Source organism: Rhipicephalus sanguineus, chromosome 2 (genome assembly GCF_013339695.2).
Source record: "Rhipicephalus sanguineus isolate Rsan-2018 chromosome 2, BIME_Rsan_1.4, whole genome shotgun sequence".
Taxonomy (NCBI): domain Eukaryota; kingdom Metazoa; phylum Arthropoda; class Arachnida; order Ixodida; family Ixodidae; genus Rhipicephalus; species Rhipicephalus sanguineus.
Genome location: NC_051177.1, coordinates 153,408,239 through 153,420,800, shown reverse-complemented (window position 1 = coordinate 153,420,800; position 12,562 = coordinate 153,408,239). Strand labels below are relative to the sequence as shown.

The 12,562-nt window shown below is 44.9% G+C and overlaps 1 long non-coding RNA gene across 1 annotated transcript; it reads right to left on the bottom strand.

Annotated features, from left to right (window-relative positions):
• Nucleotides 1-6,889: 6,889 nt before the first annotated feature.
• LOC125757244 (uncharacterized) lies at nt 6,890-11,638 on the bottom strand. The gene is made up of 3 exons (XR_007415167.1): nt 11,559-11,638; nt 7,999-8,122; nt 6,890-7,016 (listed from the first exon to the last, which is right to left on the bottom strand). It is a non-coding gene; the product is annotated as an uncharacterized LOC125757244 (long non-coding RNA).
• Between the last annotated feature and the right edge of the window lie 924 nt (nt 11,639-12,562).

Genomic DNA, 12,562 nt, shown 5'->3' with positions numbered 1-12,562 from the left:
CCCCCTACTTCGTCTTTGCAAACATCCTACTACGACCCATCACCGATCCATCACTTCACCGACCATAAAGCCGTTATAATGAAGGGGGAACGGAAGCCACGTCGAGCTACCACTTACGATTAATAAAATTTCTTGTATAAATATATACAGTGTTTGTGACGTCTTTGATGATGTACTGGGCTATCGCTTTGATTACTGCTTGGTGAAACCACTGAAGATTTCACGGTGTAACCATGATTGCTTCAGGAGCTTCGCCCAAGCTCTTCATCATTCACCCGTGGATATGCTGTGAATTTTTTTTGGAGTTTGGCAGCGTGGCCAGAAAGACGTCTCCTGGGGTGGGTCCATGGAGACGATACCGAGGCTCGTTTCCCGCGGACCACTCGTGGTGAGTCGAACGTCGGCGATGCCGCATTAGCGGTACATTGTGTGCGTTATGCTTTCTGTCTATTGTATAGGCAATGTATAACGTTACTTCGCGTGTTACTAGTTGTGCATCAGATTCGGCAGGCGAGCTCGCCGTGATGTACAACCAGGTTAATAAATGCACACGTGTTTGGTTGCGCAACCACGTGAGCTGTCTCCGTGTGTTCCGAGAGCAGTTCATCTTTCAGACCCCACAAGACAGAGCTGGAAAAATGTGTTTCCCTCGATTTAAAAAAAAAAGACATTCGGAGACAAGGTTAAAGGCGGCAGGCTCACCTTGTCCGTCGGTAAGCACGTCGCATTTTCCCATGGTCAATTCAAGAGGCCCTAGAGCCAATACCGCGTCTTCACGTCCAGGTGGTGCATTTGTAATCGTGAAAACCATCTGTGCATAGGGCAAATTTGGCAGAACGTCGCATTTTGTGTTTAATTTCTAAAATAACGTGACAACCGGCAAATTTACACTTTGGACATCGTGGACCCGTCCATTCATGCCCATTCCTATAGCTGTGCAACAAAAGTTGTTGTGGGACACACTTATACTATTTGAGAGAGTAGAGACCAGTTAAGACATTGGACAAAACGTAATATCCATAAAGTTCATGTAAGTACTGCTTTACACTTTGCACGCTAATAAACGCTACGCACACTTTCTCTCTCTCAGTGCGTGTGTGTGTGTGCTCGCGTGCGTGCGTGGATGTGCCTGTGTGATCACTGGTCGCATACATCGACCATCTGAACCAAGCCGTACCGCTCGCTAAGAAGATGGTATCAGTACTTAAATAAAATACGACAACGATGTTCCAAAACGATATTCCCAGAACAAAGCTCTACCTTGTTATGGACGCTGTCAAGGCTCACTGTCCTTCGAACATTGTACCATCGGTCGGCTGTGGTGCGCTCCCTTTGGTGAAGGAGAACGGTCTTCGAGATACCCCCCGTGTCGCGTGACCTCTCTAAAGTCAGCGTCAGCGACATGCTGAGGCCGCCAAACATGTGATACCAAAGCGTGAAGCAGGCTGGTTCCGACTGCGGTCCAACAAACGGCGATTGAAGCGTCGATGTCCATTTAACGCTTGCAGGCCTTGACCCGTTGATGCAGACTATGTCACCTGGATCAAAAAAGAAGCCGAATACGAAGAGAGAGAATGAAAATTGAAGAAAACTCAAGCTTTTGCTTGAGGTGGGATAAAGAAAGTGTTATTCTTTTAGTCTTTATGATATCCATGCTGGCTACTGCATCGCACTCGTCAGTTTAAAAACTTCTTTTTCATTTTTGTACTTCTGCTTTGCGTGTACGTCATTTTATGTTTAATTGCGCTCTTTCTTTTATTTTTGTTCTCGGTTTTCAGCTTGTTACCTTTTATTTCATTATTTTACGCTATTATATTTCCTTTGTTGGTTTGGTTATCTTGGCCAAAAATCGCACATCCTTCCCCGTTAAAGCAATGTGTGTGGAACAGGCCCATGAATACATTTTTTTTTTAAATTGCGCCGTATTTTCCCATGGGGCCCCTTCGCATGGGCAAAGCATTGAGCAATGTTGCCAGATATATCAAAAACGTGGACAGGTATATCCAAACGTGGCCAGATATATCCAAATGTGGCGTTCGGTGAGCAATTGTGCTTCCAGGGTGCTCCCACTCGATTCTCACTCATAACTGCTTCTCACTGGAGTTCTATTTAAAAAATAATCCGTTTTCCTAATCACATTTTATCTTCATTTTATATCAACTTTCCAATTGCTAGTACTTTCCCACCATTCAAGTTTCGGCCCTGAAACAAGAGATTATAGGGGAACTCAAAGGCTGATTCAACACTCTTAGAAAAAAAAGGTCGGCATATTCACTAACTAAATACTAACAGTTTACTTGTCACAAAATGCACTAGCCTCTTAGTAAATGAAGGTAGTAAAATGCAGGTTAGTGAAATTTGCTACCTAGTTAGTGAGTGAAGAGTGCTGACTCGAATGGCTAGTTCATTACTAAGTTGTTAGTAACCGCGCTAGCAACTTAGTAACCGCATTAACTCTAGTGGACTATATTTAGCCAATTAGAGGTTTGCGCCTATTTTGTTTATATCTGGTGCATGTACATGTGATATCAAGATGATTCTATTACAAAAGTATCTATACTACAAAAAGAACGAAGTGGCATTGCCCTCGTACATTAACTAATGGCCGCTAATTACTTAATGTAATTACCATGGTAAGTACGCATCACAGCAACACACATATAGGCATAAATGGATCACAAACGAGAACACACACAAACGCACACACTGAATATCAAGACTTCTACGTAGCCGACATCTACTCGAGCGGCAGCTTGAAGACTATTTGTGCTCCTACTTTGGGACAGCTCGCCGTGTACTGGTTAGCAGCCATAGAATTTAGAATAATAATTGATGTTTTGGTTATACGTGTGCCATCACGTAGCACGAAACTTTTATTCCAAGGTAATCAATAAAATTAAGGTTTGTTTAAATTTTGCTAAAGACCGTCATGATTAGGCCAGTGTATATGCGGCACCTACGAAAGATCTGGCAACGTGGGTGGTTTAGTAGTTACCTAGGTAAAAATACGAAGAGAGCTTCCCTGGTTAGTAACGGCAATACTTTACGACCTCTACTAGTTGCTGGCTAGTAAAGGGATGCCGTGAAGGTAGTAAAATACGCTTGAAACTAGTAAACACATCTGTTTACTAATTTTTTACTAACTTTTTTTCTAAGAGTGAAGGACAGCAATTTAGTTTGCACGAACGATTTGCACTAAAAACCGTTGCTTGCGGCCGTTGCATGGCGTATGTGTTCCTTTCATTGCCTATAATGATGCAGAGAGCGCATATTTTTTGGAAATAAATTGGAACATATACGAAGGCTCTAGAATGCTCCTATATGGGTGAATCGTGGCTTTGTCATTTCTTAACAATTCGTCAATTGTACACTACGAGTAAAGTGAAACCACGATTAAATTTAAATGGATAAATGATTCTTCCAAAACTATACATACCGTATATTTCACCAACATATCTTTAATAATAGGAAAGAGAATGAAGATCCAAGTTTCATTTTTGAAATTCTGCGCGTCAAAATCTCTGCACGTGAATGTCAGCGTGACGTGAGAGATTTCAAAATGATTTTCTGGTGTTTTGGTTACATTAGATCACACTGGGTAACATAAATTTCCCGAAACTCGGTATTTTAATCTTCTAGCCTCCTCAGAAGACGATGCACTTCATTTTTTTATCGATTAATAACTCTGTAGGCCCTGATAGACGCCGTCCGAATCTATGACGTCACCGCGAGCTGCTGCGAGTAGTTTAAGGAAGCGTCGCCTCCTGCATTTTCTTTTTGCGGGTTTTCTCGATTTTTATGCGTCTTATCGGGGCTAGAGTTTTTCTCTTGGTTCTGCAAAAACGCGAAAGAAAATCGTTTTTCTCATTAGTGTCGTTTGAAGTTTTTTCCCATTAGGCTGGCTGTATCTCCGGTTAAATAACGAGAAAATGTCACTTCGGCTACTCTGTGCAGTTGTTCTTTCCTTAATGCTTTCTAAGCCGTTCAAGAAAGCCCTGTATGCAAAGCTTAGGTTTCTGCGCACACTAATGGCATTACGGATGGCCAACGTTACATGAAAGAAATATAAATAACCAAAAGATAGCGTTCTAGGTAAAATATGCGCGTCCCATATTTCAATCTTTACTGTCATTGATTTCTAGGTTCCATAAATCATTATGTCATAAATATCAGTTGGCGGTACTTTCGTGTGCGCACACCAAATGTAAAATTCCGGTGCTGTGCAGAGGCAGTGAACATATGTTGTGTCCTTTATATTGTGATTATCATGGCACTACGCCCTTGCGCTATGTATTGTGCCTAAGTGCCAGTTAAACAGATATGTTTACTGTGCGCTTAACCTGCGCATCTTGAAGCTAAGTACGGTCATTAAACAACGACTCAAGTAACTCTGATAAATTTCTTTGGCTGATATAGCTTCATCTAAAAAAAAAAAAAAACACGGCTGATCCCTCTCTTACAGGAATGGGTACGACACGACAGTGAAACGTGCCTTCACAGACGTAGTTAAGCGTTTGTTGTGCATTATTTCGCCCCAAGGGCGAAGGAATGACAGCTGTAGCAACAAATTGTAATGCCACGAGAAGAACGGCAAGCAGCTATAAACTTGCAACGCGATGCTCAAGCAGAAAGAACGCATAGAATGAACATACACTGGATTAGCGTTAACTAACTCTCACAGTTGTAACTCATTTCTGTGAGCAGCGCGCTCCTTTCGTAAAAGCGGCCGCTGCAGTGAGCGAAGTGACCTTCGTGCTCTCAACGCAAACTTGCGGTGAGAGCACAAGACGTACAAACCACCGCCATCACCAGATAAGTGCGCACTCGAGCGACCACGCCCTGTAGTGGCGCGTACTGATCGCGACGCGTGGGGCGGCGATCTTCAAAGCGCGCTCTTCGAGCCCTTCCCGCCATCTCGCTAGTGATAACGAAAACACGCTGACGTACCACCGATATCTGAGTACCACCACCGGCAAATGGTGTATATAAATAGCTCGCCGTTAGCATGGTGAAGACCGTGGCGTCTGTGGCAGAATCGTTTGGCGCCGCGCCCAGCGGGCTGAGGGGTTGTAAGTTCGGCTCCCGGTGACGGAACTTTTTGTTCTAATTTCTCTTTGACATGTGTTAGAGTTTATATTTTACAACGTCACAATCGTGACGGAAAGACGTCAGTGGAGCCGTGGTGGACCACGGAATAAAGAGTGTTAAAAAAATGACGAAGCTTGGACTAAGCCGCCCAAGGCTTGAAACAGCGAAACTGGACGATTCTGAAGACTAATCTGGTTGATGCTAGGTAGTTTCTAGGCCTTAGCTAGGTTTCTAGGTTGCTCCTAGGTTGTTGCTAGGCTTTAGCTAGGTGATCGTACGTTTTTTCTACGTTGATTCTCAGCGCAGAGAGGTTCGAGTTAAACCACAGACAGTCACAGACACCACACGGATGTCCAAATTGCAGAGACACAACCTCGCGCTGAGCCCATGCGTTCGTACGCCTCATAGATCTACTGGTGCGTCGTCGTTGGCGTAGGCCTTCCACCGCTTCGGGGTCCTCTCGCAGCTGCCGTTGCCTTTCCCGTTACCTAGTATTTTCTCGTTGTACAGTGCTCGTCAAACGAAACCCGAGCAGCGGCAAGCCTTCGCAAGGTATAGAGCGCGCCGTCCAGTTATCACCATTGACAGGTGCGCGTATCCGGTTTGACCGCACTGGGCATATGCGCGCCTGTCCCATGGTGATAACTGGACGGCGCGCACTATACCACTGCGAAGGCTTGCCGGTGTTCGGGTTTCATTTGACGAGCACTGTACGTACACGGGGTCTTCGGCTCGCCGCCGTCGCTCCGTAGCAATTTGTTGTTGTTGCCTTCAGTTTAGCGGACTGGTGGTGAATAGTGGTATCTACCCGATTTCTGTGGCACACACCCGTTTACGATAATAATAGTTTTTTTTGTTGGTCGGATAAGGAACGATTTGCTATACGGCTTCGCTGTTCAACGTAAAGTAATGGTTCAAGCATTGACAACTATCATGTCTTACATTTAAACGACAAGAAAGCAATTGCCAGTGTGTGCTAGTTCTCAAAAGTAGTTGTTACTTGAGCATAGAAAAGGTATTATCGCGGAAAGTGTGGACATCTTTCTTCCCGCGCTAACCCTGCACAGTTTAGCGGCGCTGCATATCCTTTCACACGCCCAGTCCCCGATGCATACGTCGCCTTTCCTTCAAAGGCGGGGTTGTCCAGAATAGATGTATGTATGTATGTATGTATGTATGTATGTATGTATGTATGTATGTATGTATGTATGTATGTATGTATGTATGTATGTATGTATGTATGTATGTATGTATGTATGTATGTATGTATGTATGTATGTATGTATGTATGTATGTATGTATGTACGTACGTGTGTGTGTGTGTTGGTATGCAGGGGCGTGTGCTTTTGCCTGTATTGCTGATCACCAGAATTTTCAACGGACGAGACCCTCTAGATTTAAAAGAACTTATTAGAGATCGCTTTGAAGCATAATGTCTATAACGCGATGTAAGTAGCATTGGTTCATGTAACATTTCCCTGTGCTTTCTCGGAATTTTATTTGCGTGGTAACATTTTGTGTCATTTCGTGCGTTCTTCAGTAAAACATAGAAAAAACCCGCTGCCTGACTCCTGCATGTAACCTTGGCGACCATGTGCTTGTTCTCGTGGTTGTTTACGGTAACGCTCTGCCCCCTCGTCATGCAGTGCCCCAATAGGGCTCCCTTATTAGGAGCATAAATTATACGGCCCATGGTGATGATACTCTCGCATGAAGAAAATAAGTGCCCAGTGCGTTACTACAAAGCGCACTGGTGGCTGTCGCAACAACTACGCGTCGTGTCTTACCTTTGGCAATATCCGCAGGATATGAAAGAGGGCCAAGGTTGGGCAAACAGCTGAGCCCAAACATCCACTTCGGTGCCGAAGAGCCAAGTAACGACCATTTGCAGAAGTTCCAGCCATTGAAATCGCAAGTGAGCAGCTCCGCTGCAATTCATCACGTGAAAGCAAGCGAACGCGAAATCATCTCCGTAGTAGTCACGCAACTTGCCAATGTCTTTATAAATACATTTTTTTTTCGTAACCAACACTTTCTCTCTAAACATGTATGCTATGCAACAGAATTTGTATTATCTGATAGCGGAAACTGATAGCTGTTCGCTGCAAAAGCTGCAGCGAGCCAATAGTGAAAGAAATGAGGGTTCGCTGACAGACTTAATGACACTGCGCATACGGACATGATGCGCTGTATTTGAGACAGGAGCTTCTAACAATATACCAGCTTAGCAAACAGCAATGCCTAGACTGATATTACACATCGGGTCTGAACCACATTTTAGGCTTCGCGAAAAAAAAAACACATCGTACGAAAAGCAGACAATGCTGTTAACAGCGGAGCTAAATCTCGAAGTCGCGCGCGGCAGCGAGAGTTTAGAAGGGGAGCTCGAAGTTGCCATTTTCTGATGCACCCCCATTTGATGCAGATGCCTGTGATCACTGTCTTTGGCGCTGCTGGCACCTCATGTTTGGCGTCTTGCAACATATGACACGCTATTGCACAATAGCCGGCATTCATCAAGGGCGGTGCTTCTATCAGACCCCCTTCTTGCCACGGGGTACCGCCACGTGCCAGTGCCGTGCTCCATAATCTGGTAACATTAAAGAGTAGCCACCGTAGTGCGTACAGGAATTGCAATTGGAAAGAATGATCGCGTTTCAAAGTCCTGACGCGAGGAATGATGTAACTTATCTCCCCTGTGCCATCACTCCCTGTGTGACTTCCCGCGCGCTCGTCAGGACAAAAGAAGAGAGAACGCGTGCGACAAATTCTTGTAACTCCGCTTGTTTTTGGCGGATTCGAGAAATATCTGTGGTAATCAATTCGTTAGGCAACAAACTACGATACTGAGCTCATTCAAATATTATTTGCAGAAATGGTTCAGGACCCCTCTAAAGACAGACTACTTACTTGCGGAAAAGGCCTCGCTGCCTTGCGGAAAGGTCTCGCACCGATCGTGGTGCACGATTGCGATATCGTCGAGCGCGACAAACGCTGGCGTTGTGGCAGGACCGACGGATGCCCGGAAGATCACCTTGGTGATAACAACACCAGTAGTTGTGTCAGCTGATGCATATTTCTTCTTGCTTGGAATGCGATCAGCTGAGCAACACTCCACAGAACAACGAGACCACTGACACAATATACTCGGCTAAATAAACAAGTCGTACATTTATCGATTTATATTAAGGACTTTGCTGTGGTTTATAGATAAACAGGACTGAACGACCGTTGTGACAGTTCAGTGACTGCTTTCATGCGCTGCTTTAGGACAGTCCTATTTGAATGACTTCGTAGTGTAGTTACAAATCTCTCTTTCTCTTTCATTCTATCGCACCCCCTTTCCCGTTCCTAAGTACAGGGTAGCCAACCTGGTTAAGCTCCCTGTCGTTTATCTATCTGTCTCTCTTCTCTCCTCTTTTGAATCCCGGTGGTATCACGTTCATGTACATTAAAATTGAGAGCTTTCAATGTTCGTATACGCATTACAAGCACTGTAAATAGTTAACACCTTCTATTTTTGCATAATATGGCAAACAAAAATCAAACAGTTTCATACTGCCTTCTACTATATTTACGGAGCGAGATAAAAAAAATATTCGCCGTTAGCGCCATCCTAAAAAACAAAAAAGAAACAAAAATAAAACGTGGTTGACCCTTTCGTTATAGGAATCGGTGCCACACGAAAGTGAAACGTGTCCTCAAAGAATTAGTTTAATGTCTATTGACATTGATATACGAGAGTTTGCGCAATGTGTATTGGTGCTTGGCAGCTGTAGCACCGCTTGATGGAGACGCACCCACGTTGACGCCTGGTGGCACATCTCCATCCCGACAACTAACGTCTATGAGCATGATTAAACCTTTGTGGTAGCTTTAGTAATAAAGATACACCTGGACACAGCATGTGACGACTCCGTCGGAAAGATGGCTTCAACATGCTCATAAAAAACACTAACACGGCATGCACTCTTTCAAAGCATCATCATTTGAGGAGAGAAACGGCAAGGTGTCCGCTCCCTAGTACTCGGTACCAGTGCACTCGCAAGCTGCAGGCGGCGGAGAGCCACCGTTAGTTCATTTGGAAGCGACGCAACGCTGGTGAGGAGGCGTCACACACTGACGCGAAAGGCGAATCGCGTAACTGCGTCGTCACCGAAGCGAATCATCGTGGACGCCGCATTTGACCGGCCATAAAGTTTTCTACAATATTGCAGCGAAAGCCGCCGCCGCGCTGAGACTACCGAAACGCTTGCAGTCGGTGTTCGTTAGTGTCATGATGCACTACTCGTGCCTTCCAAGACTGGCTTCGGCAACGCGCCGTTGCTATCATACCGTTGCTAGTGTTGCTCAGGCCGTTGCATTCGCACGGGGAGAGCGTAATCAGAGAAAGCAGTGTCACAGCAAGAAGACCGTCGGTTATTGTCCCATTGAACGCTGAACTTGGGCTAAGGTCTCCATGCCACGGAATATTAATGAGTTAACAGAAATACACCACGGCCGGGCTAGAAACGCGACATGCGTCGTGTCTCCCCTCTAGTATGTGATTTCTCAAGGTTTGAATGGGCAATATGGTGTGACAGTCGGGCGAGCGTCGCTGAGTTATTTTTTAATATGGATGGATGCTATGAGTGAGGCTTGGGCTAAAGCCGCCACCTCACGGTGTAGGGCGCTGACAAAGTTAACTTCATTTCAAAACGCGCTGAATGGTATAGCCAAAGCAACGGTGCAAGGCACGTTGCCGGAGCTAATCACGAAGGCCATGCCTTACTTCACTCTGCCGCTCCCAGAGAGCGACCCTACCCCGCTAACTGTGAGAACTCGTAATAGCACTGTGAGAGGAGAGAGAGAGAATAAAACTTTATTGTCGTCAGACTTTATGGAGGTAGGTGATACGCCAGGCTGAGCCTGGTGGCCACCTCCTCTGCCCTCTGTATGACCTGTAGCTGAACTCCCAGACTGGTGGAGGTCAAAACCTCCTCCCACCCCTAAGGCGAAGGAGCGACCGGGAGATCTGCAGAGGGGGGGGGGGGTATTCCCTACAGTCCCAGAGAATGTGATGAAGTGTGGCTATTGACCCACAATGCGAGCAATACGGGTCAATCGTGTCGGAGTATATACGTGCAAAATATATGGGCACGGGAATGAATGCGTTTGCAGTCGGCGCCAGACAACCTCCTGGCGCTTAGTTACCTTTTGATGCGGGGGTGGTTTTAACTGCCTCGATAGGCGGTAATATTGGGTAATGTCGTGATATGATGTCAAGGCTTCACCAGGGTCCCCCGGATCAGAGGCGGGTCCCACCGCTCGGCTGACGAATTCTCGAGCATATTGGTGGGCCGCCTCGTTTCCGGGTTCCCCGTGTGAGCCGGGACCCGTATAATCTCAATGGAGCATAGTGTTTCTTCCTCAGGATCAGTAAGAAGAGTGGGGAGGTGTAAACACAGTGTTGTGGGGGCCACAATGCCACGTGCGAAGTTGCAAATAGCGGCCTTTGAGTCGCTTAGTATAATGGTGAATCCTAACAAGGCTAAATACATTATTTGGGACAGTAATTAAGAAAGTAAGATTAATTATTTTTTGAATTAGTGGAGTTAGATAGTTATGACACATAAAAGAAATGGAGTTCTTCATGCGAAGAAGTTATTGAAGCTTTGAGATTCCGAGCAGCGACTTGTTGGGAAGTAACGAAATTCAACCAAATTCAGCGGCGAAACCCTAAACGAAATGCGGACGAGCGTAACTGCGACATTCTTCAGAGGCGTCCAGAAGGAGTGAGCGTCATTTATATGAGCATCAACCGACTTCGTTGTGTGGGTATGCGGGCTGCGCTTGCAATTATAGCATACATGGCGCACATACGTTAACAAATGCGGAAGAACTACATATCTGTAATCGTTGTCTTGAACAGTGACGTCAGTCTGGTCGCTTCTTGTTGCGCTTATCGGTGCTTCTGTTTTGGTTTCTCCGTTGAATTTGGTTGACGTTGATTACGCCACGATATTTACTAGAGACCGCTTTTGCTAAATCAAAGAGCTGAATTTGGTTCTTCGCGTGAAGAACTTCAATGCTTTCGTTTGACATAACGGACTAACTCCACTAACTGCAATGTTAATCATTATAACTTTCTAAATTACTGTCTCAAATGATGTCTTTAACCATATTAAGTGTCCTGCTGCCACAGGAAAAGCAACTGCGAAGGCAGCAAGGAGATACCACATTTTCCTGATTTTTGATTGAGCATTTTGGACACATTTCTATATATATATATATATATATATATCTGTATGGTTCTCACTCGAGAGCGGCAAGCAAGCTGGCAGTCTTCCACAAACGCCTGAAACAAATTCTCGAAAATTGCATGAGGAGCTCCTGTTTCCTCGAAATGCAGTTACCTAACGTGTAATGGAAGCACAGCTTCTGGTGCTGATGGCGGCTGTTAGAAGTTAATGTTTTTTTGTTGTTGTCACCTGGTTTCTGTGGGGCACAGCGATGCGACCCAGCTGCCATTGTGAGGAGGCGCCGCTCTCCTGCGTCCACAAAGGTAGATGGTAGTGTTCTGACTGCGCGGGGTCGCGTGTCAGTACCTGCAAACCAAAAGCCATGTAAAGGCATGAAATGTTAGCAGTGAATGTAGCCCAGATTAAACATTATATTGATCATGGACGTGGCTGAACCCCCCCCCCCCCTCCCTTGATCACCTCTTCCTTACACATTTGCCTCTCTTCTAGAGTATTGTTAAGTCGTAGTGGCTATGCCTATGCATACGTTGAAAATAGGTTGCTCATTACCTGAAACTACACATTGCAGAAAAGCAAACATAATGTCATTGTGTTATATCGTCTAATTTAATTACCTGCCTCTTTTGTATAGTGCGCTTTAGTTTTCCGATAAACTTACATTAATAATACCTCTATTATTGGTCAGAGATCTCACTCTGAAATTGATAATTAAACACATAACGAAAAAATGTACGTAGAACAGAATTGGACTTAATGAATTCTGTACTAAATACTTGCATGTTAGAATGTACTATACATATACCGCAGTTACCACCCTCATGATCACCGCAATGTTCTTCGTAGATATTGAATTTTATGTAACGCGAAATGGAGTTAGATGACGTATATTTATCTGTTCTTTAAAGCAAATGCCATGTATCAACCAGCTTGAAGTACCCTACCATAAAAAATAATCGATTGTCCACATACTACGGAAGATAACGTGACACATAGGTATTTTTCTTACCTATAGACTATATACATTACGTATGGACGTGCAGGAAAACACGGTTTCATAAATGAGCTCCGTAGGAGGCTGAACGCGTACATCTCATTGAGACTTCGCGCTACGTTTGGAAAGTAGTAGCTGTTCGCTGGTACTCGTTTTCAAATCACTGGACAATATTAAGTGAACAGAAACCTTAATGTACCTTGAGTTCCGTCTTGTCTCCAGAGATGGCGTACCAAAACTC